Below are 17,816 nucleotides of genomic sequence, written 5' to 3'. Positions count from 1 at the left end.
TAGTCACGTCAACGGTTTAATGGTGGTCAAGGGCCAAGGGAACATGGTGTTTATTTTCAAAGCTTCCTTAGGCCATCCTCAATGCAAAGTTTGCATTGAGAATGACCTTAACTAGATCTTTGGGAACGTGTCACTACGGGAAACAGAAACATTGCCGAGTGCCAGGGGCACTCGGCGAAGGGCTAAAAACACTCGGCAAACCGTTTACCGAGTGTAACACTCGGCAAACGGCACACGGCAAATTTTGAGTCGGCAAACACGGATTTGCCGAGTGTTTTTGGCTTGGCACTCGGCAAAGAGCTTGTTTGCCGAGTGTCCGAAAAAACACTCGGCAAAAAAAAACACTCGGCAAATTTAAGGTTTCCGGTAGTGTGTGTAATCTCTCGACGGTAGGCGGACGGAAATTAAGATACGCCAGACTCCCCCATCCTCTAGTCGCCTTTGTCGATCGTGCACTTTCCTTTAAGAATGGATGCAAGGGTATAAAACTTCTCACTCCTGCCACATACAACATGGTGAAAAATATTCTTCGTTTGTTACCATGAAGAAAAACCATACGAATCGAGAAAACGTTTAGGGACATCAAGCAACCATGGCTCTAATGCTAGCTCGTAATTAAGCAGTAGGAGTAATTACTTCGTCGTCTTAGCATGATCTGGTGCAACTACAGCTAATAATACCAGCCAGAATAATTTAGCGATCAAGCATGCTAAACCAAGTACAGGCAGGCCGACGAAGACGGTAAGAAACAGACCGAAGACCCTGAGAATGCTAATGCCCATCTGCTCCTCGAGCAGCTCGATCCGTCGCGTCCCTTCGCTCAGCTTCTCTTCGGCGCGAGCCGACCTGACGAGCAGCGTCAGCATGAGGTGCTTGTCCCTGATGTCGTCCGCCGACGCCGGAGGGTCGTCGTGCGGGATCTGGCGGCGGAGGAAGCCGACCAGCTTCTCCATCTTGGACGATCCACCGTCGGGCGTCTCCGCCGCCGCCGGCGTCGTCGTCGCGCATCATGTGATGCAGCACCTCCGCCTTCGCCTCGTCCACCACCTTCCTCCTCTCCGTCTCCATCACGCCGCCTCCATTCAACGGCGGACAGGTGGCGAAAAGCAGCGGACGTGGCCGGTGGCGGCAGCGGGGGCGACGCGGCGCCAGTGCGGAGCCCTTGCGGCTGAAACGGAGACGGAGCGCCACCTCTGGGGACGGCGCGCCAGAGGGAGGAGCGGCGGCGGAGCGCGCTGGCAGCCGCGCCTTAGAGCATGGAGGCGGCCATCGAATAATGGATCTGTTGCGTGCTTAGTTAGTGTTGACCTAATAGAGACGTGCTCCGTAGAGACGAATGCGATGACGGCCAAGCGGTTGCGCTAGTCTAGCGATTCGGGAAGCGCCGAGTTTGCGCAAATTTGCGGGGGAACGGAAGCAGGATTCGGATGGTCGTATTTTTGTGGCGAGGTTGGGGAGCTGTTGGAGCGCAGAATTTTTTGGGAAATGCTATGTGCCGGGCGTCCGACACGAGCTATGTAGATCGGACGCATGTGGCGCACTGTCTGGGCAAGCAGTCAGATGGCATTGATGATAACAAAGCACCGGACCCGAGGTTTTATTCCATTCTAATTAACGGCTGCTTTTCATGTCTGATGACCCTATCCTGCTCCACACCGCACACGCCTCCTCTCTCTCCGAGATGAGCTGCACCGCACACGCAAGATGAGCTGTTCCCAGTTCGCTTCACGAGTGCCAAGGGCCCCCTCGTCTCCCTCTCCTTGCTCTCCAATCCGCTAACAACATCCACTTCTCCGGCGAGTTCCTGTCTGCGGTGGCACCGCTTTCACCCAGCTGCCAGCTGAACCTCCTCTACACCCGTCCATCAACGGAGCAGTCTCCAGTCGTTGTTGTTCTATCTCCATCCACCAGGGCCGTCAGCCTGTTCTGCAGTTCCGCCATTGCTGTGTGCCTGTGCGCACCCACGATGTGTTGGCGAGGCCAATGAGTGAAAGTGCACCCACGATGTGTAGGGCCTCCAGGAGTGGCAGGTGTGTACACGCCGCTAGCGCCCACCCACCCAAAAACTAATAGCTGCTAGTTGCCTACCGCGCCTGCGCCACGCCGATTGCCGATCACCGGCCAGCCGGTGAAGCCGACAATGTCGTGAGTGGTTTAGCAACCGGAGCTCACTTGTACGGGTCGTCGGGTCCGGCGACCGACCTATTTGTAGATCTGAAGCTAGTTCTCTTCCCAACGGCCATGTTGCAATAGGTACCTCATGGTGTTGTAGTAGAAATTTTTGGATGTTGCAAAAGTTAGCTTTTGATGTTTCATCTGTTTGCAACAGTCCGACTTGCTAGCAATCGGATGTTGCACTAACTTGTTCATGATGTTGCATATAGGTATTTTCTTTGTTTTGGCCTCTTCTTCTTTCGCTGTTCCAATTATGTAAGAGATGTTTTTAGTTGTTGCAATGTTGTAAGAGATGTTTTTAGTTGTTGCAATGCTTGATTTGGTCGAGATCGCAAGATTGTTTCTATTCGAGATGTTGCAACTTGTGATTTTTATTGTTGCAATGTGTGTTTTGAATGTTGCACGAAACGATTCAAGATGTTTCATGCACGTAAAGGTATTGCAAATTTATCTTCTGATGAATGTTGCGTGAAACATGATGAAATGTTGCGCATGGGGATTTTTTATCCTATAATGAGATGGATGGAGTGCATGAGTTCCAAAACTATTTTTAATGCATGTTTTCAATGTTGCAAGTGTTGATTTTTAATGTTTCGATAGTTATTTTTTAATGTTGCGACGGAGCGTCCGATAAAAAATTTTATCGGACGTCCGGACGCTAGCACGTGCGTTTTTTCTCTCCCTAAATCAGGTTTTTGGGCTGTTTCGAGGGTTTTTGGAGTTGTTCTAAGGGGCTGGATATAGACTCTTCTCAACCTTGCGTGCAAGGGCAGGCTAAGGCACTTGCCTGAAAATTGCACAAGTTTGCCATGGATGTCCAAGAAAATATTGTTAAGATTAATTTTTTTTAATAAAGGAAATAGTTCCGACCTCTATGACCGCACACAACCATTACAAAAAGCCCTCGCGTCGTCCTCCTAGACCGCATAGGGTAGGCCTGCTGTCCTGTTTGGATGGTGTCGCGGCGGTGATAGTGCCGCCCGTGGGGGTAGGCCTTCCACCATGGTCGCTGCAGTAGCGGTCCTCCAGCGGTGACCTTCTTCCTCGACACCAATGGTGATGGCTTCCTTCAGGGGCTGAAGATTCGCTCCTCTAGGGCCCCCGTGTCACTCCTCATGAGCGACTCGAGCTCGTCTGCAAGGACCAACGCTCTTCCAGTCGGACCTCATTAAATGTGCAATAGGAGTATGGTTGGACCTCATCAGATGTGCGACAGGGTGGCAGTATAGTTGGGCCTCATCAGATGTGTGACAGGGTGGCAGTATGGTTGCACCTCATCAGATGTGTGACAGGGTGGCAACATGATGGACTTGGCGCGGTGTCGGCCATGGCACGACACACGCATCTAGGCCTTGCCGTGACCGGCCCCTATCCTAGAGCGGTGGGCATGAGGCGTGGTGGATCGCTCTCGATAATGATGGCCTGCAGCCACAGGTGTGCTCGGCACCATTAGCAGCTCGGTGAGGTACCTTTCATACTTTTTTTGCTTAGGCTGCTGCTAACATGACGTGGTGGAGGTCGGGGTGAAAGCCTTGTTGGTGACGTCTATGGGTGCCACTACCTCCTTGGAGGCGACTTGTTTGCACCTCCCCATATGATCATGTTTTGAATTCTCTAGGTGTAAACCCAGCCCAATACTCGGACCGATAATGATGGCGCTATTAGCGTCATGTTCTTCATGAAGGCGTCATCGTGTAGATCTATCTAGTGTTTTGGCATTCTTTGTTCATGCTCGGCTGCTCGAGGATGATCTTCCTACGTTGCTTTGAGGTTACTTTTGGAGGAATATATTGGCTGCGATTTATAACGTGGTATGAGGATATAAATGAGATCGTTCGTTTGACAAGCAGGACAATTGAGGCTTTAGATATTTTTTTATCAAGAGTGGATGGATAAGTAATATTAGACATTGCTTATTATTATTTTTTTATGTGCTCTTCCATCAGCTATTGAGCTGAAAACTTTGTAAGAATTTGGCTTTGTGTGTTTATCACAGAAGCTGGATGTATTTTCATTTTTTTAAAAAGTTTTCAATCCTATTCCTACCACCCTTGCTTCCCCACCTGCAAACATGAAATTGGATGGGAGGCCTACCTGTTGGCTGTGGCCATCCGCAGGTTGCTGCAGACGCAGCAGACGCCTGTGGCCTGGGAGCATGGTGCCGGCGCACGGCATCTCTCGACAAACGGATTATTAGAGGGCTGAAGGGCGGAGGGAGAGACGTTGGGCAATGCGTGCAGCGGCAACACTCCACGCACACGGAATGGAATGGTCATTAGTAGAGAAATGACCTTCGATCCTGAACAAAAGTCTCGGAACGATATGGATCCGGGACTAAAGAGATTTTAATCCCGGGTATAAATTTCGTAGTTCGTGGAGACTCATTTAGTCCCAGTTTGTAAGACTAGCCGGGACTAAAGGTGACACTTTAGTCCTGTTGGTGTTACAAACCCGGACTAAAGTCTCTCATAGCTTTAGTCCCGGTTTGTATTACAAACCATTGGTGTTACAAATCAAGACTAAAAGGTCCTCCACAAGTGACTACAAAAGGATAGCATCCCTACATAGTCAAATGTGGTGTGTATGTGAAATAGTAAGGAAGGATAATGCGAGGCTTGATGTCATGGGTTCGTCCCACGCCTGCGCACTCGCATATCTCACGTGCGTGTGTGTGGGAGCTTTCCGAGAATTCCTAATATTTTTTTTGCAAAACCCTTTAGTCCTGGTTAATAATACCAACCGAGAATAAAGTAGTGTTTTAGTCCCGAGTGGAATAACTAGAACTAAAGGTCCGAATACTTAGTTCCTATTGGGAAAATCGAGATCTTTGAGATTTCCCAACCGGGACTAAAGGCTATTTCTCTACTAGTGCGAAGTGGAATATAATCGATGTGCGCCCGATTATCAACACTTCGTCAATCTTGAAGATTTGCCGGCTCAGTCTTTCGAAGGTGCTCATAGGGGTAGGGTTGCGTACGTGTGTTTGTAGGGACAAGTGTGTGTACGTGTATGTGAGGATCTACGTCTGTACTGTGTGATTCGTAAAAAAATGTGAGTCTTGCATGGTCCTCATAATATTGGTGAATTGGTTAAAGAAAAATCACTTACGTATGCATTTTTAGTCATGATGTCATTCTTAGTGGAGATTTTATTCTCAATAAATGATATGACACTCCAGTAAAAATGATGATATGATAGAGTATTATCGAGGAGAAGAGATTGGCTTCATGGGATAAAAACTGGGTTGATAATGTTTTCAATACTATGAAATGTATTACAAAAGCTATTAAAGTCGTTATGATTTGTCTATAAAATCATGACGTGAAACTGTGCACCGGAAATATGGTTTCATTCATTAAAAAAATCAAATTAGACGACATGTCAATTTTAAAATCCTGGTATGAAACCTCCTACTGAGAATGGCCAAACATGGCAGTGCGAATAGGTCGTATGTGAAGCATTGTGACAAAGAAAATATTTTCCCTCAATATATATTTTCGCAAAGAAGAGATAAAATGGGGTTGGACGAATCTTCCATATCTTTTCGTAGTTTATGTTTTTCGTTGGTCGTCATTGTGGACTTATGTGCTATCTTTTTGAACAGCTAACTACGATAGACGATGCTATTGCTTACTCCTTAAGTGAAGTATGCATCGACCATACATCTATGGCCCAGCAGAAGATTTGTACGGACCCACAATAGGAGATGTACACCAAATCGTATCAAGATATGGAGACTACAATATAGGGTGGTGTAGTCTACATAGACTTAGGGGAGTAATCGAAGACCTGGAAACTACTCCTCCGAGTTAAAGTAGAACTCCCTAGTCGAATCTGACTAGTACTCCTGTATGACAACTACCCTGTAACCCTCTCTCCCAGTATATAAGGGCGGGCAGGGACCCCCTCAAGATAAGTTCAATCGAATACAAGCTAAACAACATATAAGACATAGGGTATTACACGATCTAGTGGCCCGAACCTGTCTAAATTGCGTGCCTACATACACCATCGAGCTCCTAATTTTGGTGACACCCACCAACCAAAAACTCTACCTCGGGTACTCCCTAGGTAGGTTGCCGGGTTAAAACACCGACAGATAGCGCGCCAGGTAGGGGAAGTCGCCAAAATCCTCTAGCGAGTTCAATGGATCAAGTCATCATCAAGCCTATGATCGCGTTTGAAGCCGGCGCGGCTTTCATCTTCGGCTCCTGGGTCTGCATTGCCAATGGTGATGGAGTTTCCACCGCTACATCGCAGAGGCCTTGGAGAAGAAGCAACTCGACGTCACCCTTCGTTGGCAAGCTACAGAGGATTTCGTCGAGAAATTCAATAAAATTTTCAATCTGATAAATAGCAAGCTTGAGTACAACTCAGACTCTACAACAACTCGGATTGGCTCTGATGAGCAGGCAAACAGGCCATCGCTAAGACCAAATCAAATCCTGAGTCAATTCCCATTTGGACTCCGAGACATGGCTTTGGTTTACCAAGAAACCTTATCCAAGTCACAATCCGGATAAGAGACAAGTGAAGACCACAATCTCAATTTCTACTTGGATTCCATCGAAGAAACCCCTTTATCAGGTCCGTAGCAGGACCTGGTGTTTACTTCAAATCCCTAAGCCAGATTCGTCTACTAGCTAGGCATGAAGCCGTCCTTCCTCGACCAGAATGATGAGTCACGGATGATCGCCAACCTTGAGATCCTACCATACCAAAAAGGAATACCCCTGTCACCAATCTATGAAGAAGATGGCTCTACAGAAGTTATCACCTTAAGCTCTGACAACTATACTCCAGAATGAGAACTCTTCGCCTTAATTACAAACGGGGAAGAAGGTGAACAACGTAAACCAAGAATCCCCCAACGAGAGCGTCACCCAGATGATGTATTACAAGATGAATTATCTACCAACATTGTCGAAGAAACTGAAATCCAAAGGACTCGACGAAGGGCAAGAAACGCATAGAGAGCAGAACGACGTCTTCAACTAGCTGCCCAGCTCCCAATTATGAACCTCGACAGAGCATTTGAAGTTGTGCAAATGCAACAACACAATACGCCACTCGCTGCTGTTGCCTCCATCGACCTCATCACTCGTGCTATGCCTTAAGACAAGTATATGAGGACCAATGGATGGTCACCCTTGGATGATGAGTGATCGACAACATTGTGTTGGATTGATGTGCTCTTGGTTTTTGATGCACAGGTGTGGAGCTCGGAGGCGGTGATCAATGGTGAGGTGAAGGTCAAGTAGAGACAGGTCGTGCCGATGGACCGGGAGCGGTGAAGGACGGACATGAGGCTTGGACTGAGGGACCAAAGCGCCGGAGGATCAGCTGCGGTGGATGAGACTTGGGACATTGACAAGTGCAAGTGTACATGGAGGAGTGACCATGTTGACCAAGTCAAGACGGTGGACGTTCAAGTCAAGCAAGGACGCTAGAAGACTTGGTGGCCGGACAGTCGAGGATGGTAGTGACACGTGTCGAGGAGCGGGTTTGGTGGTTTGGGCCGAAAAAACCACAGGCAGATGGTTTCTGGGTTTGGGCCACAAGACCCAGGCGGAGGTTCCGAAGAGGAACATGGAGGCACGTGGCGGAATCACAGAGGTTGCATCGAGACGAAGCAAGTCTGTGCAGGAAGCGTGGCCGTTCGATCGACCGAACACACAGATGGACCAAAATGCCTCTGCATGGGTAGTTATCTTAATTTTAAGTTGTGGGGGTAATTTATTCATTAGGGGAGTCTCTAAATAGAGAGGGGGGCTGGTTTTATTGAGTACCTCCTCAAGCACTTGATCTATCTAGGTTTTTAGTAGTTCATTAGTCTAGTTTTCTCTCTCTCTAGTTTATCTCTCTAGAAGTCCTTGGATGTTTTGAGAACTGAATTCATGTATTGAACCATGTTTTTGTTGTGGGAATGGAGGCCCTAACCTCCTCGTGTCCTCTGTATGTTGGGGGATGATGGCTTTGTGCAATTCTCACTTGTGTTCTTCGCGTTCTTGTTTTCTCCTTTTTCTCCCTCTCACGTTTTTGGTTGATTCGTGATTTCTAGGAATTCTTGAGTCAAATCGGTCTTCTGGAAATGAACTGGGACATGATTTGCACCTTTCCACCAAAGGGATTTGATTAAAACCTCACGAGTCCATAGATCGGGACGATTCAAGCTCTAGGGTTGAAAAACCGATGTTCCTCACAAGATATTTAATTCCCTTTGATTGGCTGATCTTTTTGAGGAGATCTTTTGGTAACATGTTTTTTATGTTGTTGGGAAACTATGGTTAAAAGTTCGTGATTTTGGAGGTCGTTTGATCAAGTTTTGGATTTTTCTTCTCTCCTCACGAAGGCTGATTTCTGTGCTGTCGGAAGTTCCGACGTAACTTCCGCTTCCGACGGGTCGGAAGTTCCGAAGGGAAAACTGCTAAAATGACAGAGAACTCATGTCGGGAGATCCCCAGTACTTCCGATAGGTATCAGAACTTCCGATAGGGGTCGGAACTTCCGATAGGAGCATTTTGAGTCCTGTTTTGACTCAGATCTTTGGAGTTTGCTTTCCGAATCTTTGGAGTTTACTTCCAGTTGTTTCTTGAGAGTCCCACTGTGTTATCGGTCATCACCATAGACACCCAGCCACCCAGTTGGCTCGTGGATCTCTCGTCGTCCGCTTGCTTCGGTTTTGGGGTTTGAATTTGGGACAGAATCCTAAGATTTCAAAATAAATATTTGAGGCTCCCATCACCCCCCTCTGGTCACCTTTTTGATCCTTCAATTGGTATCAGAGCCGGTTAAGGTTTCTCCATACCCTAATCGGTTTCGAAACCTATTATGGCAACCTCTGAGTGTTCTTCCTCGACCGCTGCACCCTACTTTGATAGCTCTGACTATCGGTATTGGAAAACTCGCATGAGAGCCCATCTAAATAGTAGAGGAGCAGGGGTTTGGAAAATCACTTAGGATGTGACTTATGTGATTCCTGCTACTCGCTTGACTCAAGAAGAAAGAGATAAATATCACACCAACAACAAGGCGGTGGATATCTTGTTTGCAAGTCTGTGCCGTGCTGAGTTTGACCGTATCGAGGATCTATCTCTTGCTCATGAGATTTGGTCCAGACAACAGAGTTTCCATGAGGGAAACAGTCAGGTGAAGGCAAGACTCTTTGAGACTTACAGGTGTGAGTATGAGAACTTTGTTCATTTGCCTTGCCGATGCTTTGTTTCAGCGCTTTCTTACTATTGTAAACAACATGAAAGAAAGCATCACCGTCTTACCCTACACTGATCATGATAGAGCTTTAAAGCTCCTGCATGCTTTGGATCATGAGGTGTGGGGTACGAAGGTTGATGCTATCATCGAGTCACCCAATTATGAAACACTTTCCACTGATGAACTCTTTGCTAAGTTGAAATTCACGGAGGTTGACAAGAGGCTCCAAGCAAAACAAGGAAGCCCTACTAATCCAAATAGTATGGCTCTCATGTCTGGCTCTGGACAACCTAAGTCTTTGGGGAACTCTTCTTCTATGTCATTTGCCTTGTCTTCCTTGGTTTCTATTTTAGAGGAGCAGTTGGAGGTTCTTGACGATGATGAGCTTGCCTTGATCACACGGCGGTTCATGCGCTTCAATGACAACCGCAAGAACAGGCGAAGGAACAACAACACCTGCTTCGACTGTGGCAAGCCAGGCCTCTTCACCACCGACTGCCTCGACAAGAACAAATCCAAGAGTGGGTACGACTACAACAAGCACAAGAACAAGGACGACACCAAGAAGAAGAAGAAATACACTGATCGTGAGAAGAGGGAGTACCGCAAGAAGGCCAAAGCACGCGCCTTGATCGCCTCCCTCAGCGACATCGACTCCGACACCGACGGCCACACCAACTCAAGCTCAAGTGAGGAGGACAACGACCGCAAGGTTAAGAAAAAGGATGGCAAGAACTTCAATGGCCTTTGCTTCTACTCTGGCAAGAACTGCGACGGGTACTGTGTCATGGCCCTCAACACCGACAACAAGAAGGATGACAAGGAAAGCGACTCCGACATAGAAACAGAGGTAAAGGCTACTCCAGAACAACTTGCCTTAGAAATAGAAGAATTGAATGATTGCCTGATCAATCAAGATAAGTTGATTAAGAAGGCAACTCGTGAACGAGTTGAGCTTAAGGCTAAGTTAGAGAGTGCTTTGACTGTGATAGATATTCTTAAATCTGCTTCTACTGTTTCTGATGTTGTTGAGTGTAATGAATGTGCTGTTCATATGGATAGTCTTGCATCTTTACAATCTAATCATGCTTTGTTGGTAGATGAATTGGATTTGACTAGGGCTGCTTTAGATAAGGTCAAGACTAGGCCTGTTTTGCTTGGTGCATGTAAGTCTTGCCCCGCTTTGCAACTTCAGTTGGATGATGCACGTGCTAAGCTTAGTGCTTTAGAGAAGTCTGAGTTCATTGCTAGATCTAAACTTTCTGAATGCACTGATTGTTCTGAACTCAAGCTTAGTTTGCAACATGCTGAGGATGAAAACTATTACTTGCGCACGGTTCTTAGTTGGGTGTCAAGTAGGGAACCTCAGCTAGACATGATGTTTCAAGAGTTCAAAAGGGTTGATGGTTTTGGGCTTGGGTCCGTTATGAAGGGTTGTCATTTTAATGTGTTGCACAAGTTTTTTGATGGGTTGTGTGAAAAGGTGGGTCAAAACAGTGGTGAGAGAAAGAAACCAAGCTATAACCAGTGTGAGCCACCAGCTGACTACATCCCTCGAGAGTCACCCACTAAAAATAGAGAGCAACCCATTCCAGCTTGTGAGCAAAACTTGTCTGAGTGTGTGAGAGATGGAGTTTTCATTGAGACACCACCCAAAGTACCCAAGAAAGCCATTTGGGTGGAAAAATCAAACCATCTCAAGAACAAGCTCGACACACTTCCAGAAATTGCTCCTAAGAAACCTCCACCAAAACCCCAAGCCAAGCTACAATCTAGAGTGAATCCACAGCCAAAACAACTTGCTAGATTCCACTATGAGTATTGCAAGAAAGGGGGTCACCTTAAGGAGTTTTGTTTTCGCAAGAAGAAGGCTTTGAGGTGTGAGCGTGAGTGGGGCAACAGGGACATGTACCACCCTTCTCATGGTGTACATGTGCCTAGAGCAGTCCCTCTACCTCGTCGTGTGGATAGTGTGCGTTTTGCTCCTTCGCGTGGTTTTGCCAGGCATGCCCCTCGCTATGATCAATATGGCCTATGACAGCATGGTCGTGGTTTTGAGTCTCGGAGCTACAACGGACCACGTTTTCCCCTAGCGTTAGCCGTAGTCCTCCTGTGAGACGAGAGATGGTTGATTTTGCTAACCCCACTCTTGAGCAAATGGTTTGACACTGGTATTCTACTTGTTTTTCTAACCCCAGTGTTGAGTCATTTGCTCATCCTTGGTCCTCTTTTGCTTGAGCAGGTTGGAGGCCTGGAGAACATGTGGCTTATTGATTCCGGTTGCTCTCAACACATGACCGGTGATCACAGATGGTTCTCCAGCCTCACCCCCGTGATGACCAAGGAGTACATCACTTTCGGGGATAATAGCAAAGGTAAGGTAATGTCTGAAGGTGCCATCACGGTGAGTGAGAACTTCATGCTTAAGGGAGTTGCCCTTGTAGATTCTCTTGGCTTTAATTTGCTTTCGGTTTCTCAACTCCTTGACGATGGCTTTGAGGTACGTTTCAAGCATGGGTCTTTAAAGATCTTGGACTCTCGGGGCAATCTTGTGTGTGTGATCGTCCCCGAGGGTCAAGTGTTTTGGGTTGATTTTTCCAAATCATTTGGTCTCTCTCGATGTCTTGTGGCTGGCTCATCTTCTGAACTTTGGAAATGGCACAGAAGATTGGGCCATTTGAGCTTTGACTTGCTTTCCTGGTTGAGTGCTTTGGATCTGATTCGAGGTTTACCAAAATTGAAATTTGAGAAAGATTTGGTTTGCGCTCCCTGTCGACATAGGAAGATGGTTGCTGCTTCTCACCCACCTGTGAATCAGGTGATGACTGAGCATCCGGGCAAACTGTTGCATATGGACACTGTTGGTCCAGCCCGCGTTTGCTCAGTTGGTGGGAAGTGGTACGTGCTTGTGATTGTCAATGACTTTTCGAGGTATTCATGGGTTTTCTTCATGGCTTCTAAGGATAAGACTTTCTCCTTTGTTCGAGTTTTGATTTTGAGGTTGAAAAATGAGCGACCAAAAGATGTCATGAGATCCATCCGCAGTGACAATGGCACAGAATTCAAAAACGCTCATTTTAAAACCTTTTGTAAGGATCTTGGTCTTGAAGACCAGTTTTCATCACCTTATGTCCCTCCTCAGAATGGTGTTGTTGAAAGGAAGAATTGGACCATTTGTGAGATGGCTAAGATGATGCTTGATGAGCATAGGACTCCTAGAAAATACTGGGCCGGAGCTGTTAACACTGCTTGCTATGTTTCCAATCAAATTTTCTTGCAAGATTTCATGAAGAAAACTTCTTATGAGTTGATGTATTGACATTCTCCCAAAGTGAGTCACCTGAGGGTTTTTGGTTGCAAGTGTTTTATTCTGAAGCAAGGCAATTTGGACAAATTTGAGTCTCGGTCCACTGATGGCATTTTTCTTGGTTATACTTCTCATAGTCGGGCTTATCGTGTGCTTAACCGAATTGTGGAAACCTGTGAAATTACTTTCGAAGAAACTATGCCTTGCACAACCCCTATCTTTGAGGCTGCATGTGAACATGAAATGGGACAAAGCATTTTTGAGGAAGAGGAAGAGCGTGCTAGTGGTGGTGATGAGGAAGATGATGAAGCTGATCATGCTCCAGTTGCAAGGCCCGTACATTCTACTTCAACAACAAGAGTTGATGGCCCTACCCCTACTTCCACTACCTCAAGCCATCACCAAGTACCACTCCAAGATGATGAAGAAGAAGATCAGGTTGAGCCAGCTGCTGTTGAGGGGGAGGCAACTTCAGAGCGAGGAGCTCCACGACACATTCAGCCTGACCATCCTCCACAACAGATGATCGGTAACTTGCATGACCATACCACTAGACACAGCTCTAGGTAGATTTCACACTTTGCACATTTTGCTTTTGTTGCCTCTTTTGAACCCCAAGATATTGGACATGCTTTATCTGATTCAAACTGGGTCAATGCCATGCATGAGGAGTTAGAAAATTTTGAGCGAAACAGGGTTTGGGTTGTAGTTGAACCACCTCCAAATTATCATCCCATAGGAATAAAATGGGTTTTCAAGAACAAACAGGGTGAAAATGGGTTGGTTGTGAGAAATAAAGCGAGGTTGGTTGCCCAAGGTTTTAGTCAAAAAGAGGGGATAGATTATGAGGAAACTTTTGCCCTGGTTGCCCATTTGGAAGTGATTAGAATTCTTCTTGCCTTCTCTGTGGCTAAAGGTTTTAAGCTCTTCTAAATGGATGTGAAAAATGCCTTCCTTAATGGATTCATTGAGGAGGAAGTGTATGTGAGACAACCCCCTAGTTTTGAGAGTCCAAAATATCCTGACCGTGTTTTCAAACTCCAGAAACCTCTCTATGGCCTAAAACAAGCACCCCGAGCATGGTATGCGAGGTTGAAATCCTTTTTGCTTGGGAATGGGTTTGAAATGGGTTCAATTGATAAAACTCTCTTTCTCCTCAGGCAAGGCAAAGATTTGCTAGTTATTTAGATTTATGTGGATGATATTATCTTTGGTGGTTCCTCTCATGTTTTGGTTGCCAAGTTTGCAGATACTATGAGCAGGGAATTTGAGATGTCAATTATGGGTGAACTAACCTTCTTCCTCGGGCTACAAATCAAGCAAAGCAAGGAAGGAACCTTTGTGCACCAAAGGAAGTACACAAAGGACATGCTAAGAAAGTTTGACATGGCTGATGCTAAGCCACTGTCCACACCCATGGCGACGACGACGGCGCTTGATACGGATGAAGATGGCGAACCGGTGGATCAGAAGGAATACCGGAGCATGATCGGCTCCCTCCTCTACTTGACGGCGACAAGGCCCAACATCCACTTCGTAGTGTGTCTGTGCGCCCGTTTTCAGGCTTCTCCAAGAACCTCTCACCACCAAGCGGTTAAGAGGATCATGAGGTATTTACACTTTACTCCTGAATTCGGTTTGTGGTATTCTGCCTCCTCGGCACTCACGCTCCGTGGATATTCCGATGCAGACTTTGCTGGGTGCTGACTGGATTGCAAGTCTAACTCGGGCACTTGCCAATTTCTTGGATCGTCTTTGGTCTCTTAGTCTTCTCACAAACAGTCTAGTGTTGCTCAGTCTACCACTGAAGCTGAGTATGTTGCTGCTGCTAGCTGTTGTTCCCAGTTGCTTTGAATGATTTCCACTCTGAGAGACTTTGGTTTGAGCTTTTCCCATGTGCCTCTTCTTTGTGACAGCACGAGTGCCATAAGTGTAGCCAAGAACCCTGTTCTCCATTCCAAAACCAAACACATAGATGTGAGATACCATTTTCTAAGAGATCATGTTGAGAGAGGAGACATTGACCTTGGCTATGTTGCTACCCAAAACCAGCTCGCTAACATCTTTAACAAGCCCTTGGATCAAGCCTCTTTTGCTTGTTTGCGGGGGGAGTTAGGTGTTTGCTTTCCTTTCTGAGTTGGGTTTTGGTTCTTTTCTTGTATCATATACGTATAGTCATTTTTTTTCTTGCTTGGATTTCATTGCATCTGTATCATGTTGCATTTGTATCATATTGCATTAGATGAGCTTCTCTTATATGCCCTGTATACTACCTTATGCTACTTGTGAGATAGTGCTTTGGTTGGTTACTTTGATGCAATGTGCAGTTATGCTCTTGATGATCTTATTTACTTAATGAGATAACTACTTTTTGAAATCTAATGCTATATCACCCATGAGTTGATGCTTAGTTATGATTTGCCCCTGTTTGAATGCTAGTTCCATTTTTAGCTTATGTTTGGAATGCATGTTCTTTTCAATCGGGTCAAAGATCTAGGTATCATTGCAGATGTTTAGCCCATGATGCACCCCTTGGAGAAGCATGGCTTCTTTGTGCCGTAAAGGCACTTCATGTACTTTGCCTTGTGTGAATCATGAAAAGCAAAATTCAAGAAATTCACCAAGTCTTGCTTTATTGTTTATATTTTGGCTTGCTTAGTTTTTACATGATGTCTACCAAAAAGAAGTAGGCACTTAGTTTCAACAAAGCTTCACATGACAAGAGATGCATATGTGGGTGTCTGCACTGATCTTTTGTCAAGAATGGTTGTTTCCTTGTATGAGTTTTTGATGGCCTAGTTATTCTTGCTTGGATATTTCTTAACAAGGTATTTTCTCATGTGGTGATCTTTTTAACCATTGCTAAAACTGCTTCCCATACTTGCTGTAACATGATTTCATCTTGCTGGCGATGCAGTTGCTTCCTGTAATACTCCAAGCTTATCTCTCTTGTAGCCTCGTAGAGTATTTCATGGTATATCTGAGAAGCTTGTTAGTTTCTGCATTTCCATGTCATGTTTTTCGACTTTCATGCTTATCTTGATGCTTGCATTGCCACCAAGGGGGAGAGATTGCACACAAACTCATTCTTTTGTCAAGGGGGAGAGTTTTTCATGCATTTGTTCAGGGGGAGTCCTGATTTCAGGAGGAGCTCTGTGAGTTTTTTATGCTCTTGTGCTCATTTGCTCTTTTGCCGGTCGCATTGAGCTATTGTACCTCTTCTTGAAGAGCCGGATTTGGATTTTCATATGATTGGTGTTGAGCCCATTTTTCTGCCTCTTCTTGAGGGATCACATATTTTTGTCTCAGTCGTGTCGAGCCGTTGCCCTTATCTTAGGGGGCTGAGATTTTGCAGTTCGAGTTTCTTTTTTCTTTTCTTATCAAACTATGAATTTGTGTTGGGTGTTGTCAATGCACTCATCAAGGGGGAGATTGAGGACCAATGGATGGTCACCCTTGGATGATGAGTGATTGAGAATGTTGTGTTGGATTGATGTGCTCTTGGTTTGTGATGCACAGGTGTGGAGCTCAGAGGCGGTGATCAATGGCGAGTGGAAGGTCAAGTAGAGACGGGCCGTGCCGATGGACCGGGAGCGGTGAAGGACGGACATGAGGCTTGGACTGAGGGACCAGAGCACCGGAGGATCAGCTGCGGTGGCTGACACTTGGGACATCGACAAGTGCAAGTGTACATGGAGGAGTGACCGTGTTGACCAAGTCAAGACGGTGGATGTGCAAGTCAAGCAAGGACGCTAGAAGACTTGGCGGCCGGACGATCAAGGATGGTAGTGACACGTGTCGAGGAGCGGCTTTGGTGGTTTGGGTCGAAAAAACCACAGGCGGATGGTTTCCGGGTTTGGGCCGCAAAACCCGGGCGGAGGTTTCAAAGAGGAACACGGAGGCACGTGGCGGAATAACAAAGGTTGCATCGAGACGAAGCAAGTCTGTGCAGGAAGTGTGGCCGTCCGATCGACCGAACACACAGAAGGACCAAAATGCCCCTGTGCGGGTAGTTATCTTAATTTTAAGTTGTTTGGGTAATTTAGTCATTAGGGGAGTCTCTAAATAGAGAAGGGGGCTGGTTGTATTGAGTACCTCCTCAAGCACTTGATCTATCTAGGTTTTTAGTAGTTAATTAGTCTAGTCTTTCTCTCTCTCTAGTTTATTTCTCTAGAAGTCCTCGGATGTTTTGAGCACCGAATTCATGTATTGAACCGAGTTTTGTTGTGGGAATGGAGGCCCTAACCTCCTCGTGTCCTCCGTATGGTGGGGGATGACGTCTTTGTGCAATTCTCACTTGTGTTTTTCGCGTTCTTGTTTTCTCCTTTTTCTCCCTCTCACGTTTTTGGTTGATTCGTGATTTCTGGGAGTTCTTTAGTCAAATCGGTCTTCTGAAAATGAACTGGGATGTGATTTGAACCTTTCCACCAAAGGGATTTGATTGAAGCCTCATGAGTTCATAGATCGGGACGATTCAAGCTCTAGGGTTGAAAAACCGGTATTCCTCACAAGATATTTAATTCCCTTTCATTGGTTGATCTTTTTGAAGAGATCTTTTGGAAACTTGTTTGCTATGTTGTTGGGAAACTATAGTTAAAATTTCGTGATTATTGGAGGTCATTTGATCGAGTTTTGGATTTTTCTTCTCTCCTCATGAAGGCTGATTTCTGTGCTGTTGGAAGTTCCAACACCGTGTCGGAAGTTCCGAAGGGAAAATTGCTGAAACGACAGAGAACTCCAGTCGGGAGATCCCCGGTACTTCCAATAGGTATCGAAACTTCCGATAGGGGTTCAGAACTTCCGACAGGATCATTTTGAGTCCTATTTTGACTCAGATCTTTGGAGTTTGCTTTTCGAATCTTTGGAGTTTACTTCCACTTGTTTCTTGAGAGTCCCACTGTGTTATGGGTCATCACCATAGACACCCAGCCACCCAGTTGGCTCGTGGATCTCTCGTCTTCCGCTCGCTTTGGTTTTGGGGTTTGAATTTGGGATAGAAGCCTAAGATTTCAAAAGAAATATTTGAGGCTCCCATTCCCCGCCCCTCTGGTCGCCTTTTTGGTCCTTCAATATAATCAAGTGATCTTGTAATTAACACATGTATAGCATAAATAAAGGTCAT

The sequence above is a fragment of the Setaria italica genome, chromosome IX, assembly GCF_000263155.2.
Source record: "Setaria italica strain Yugu1 chromosome IX, Setaria_italica_v2.0, whole genome shotgun sequence".
Taxonomy (NCBI): domain Eukaryota; kingdom Viridiplantae; phylum Streptophyta; class Magnoliopsida; order Poales; family Poaceae; genus Setaria; species Setaria italica.
The sequence above is the reverse complement of the archived record's forward strand: the minus strand, read 5'-3'. Positions refer to the sequence as shown.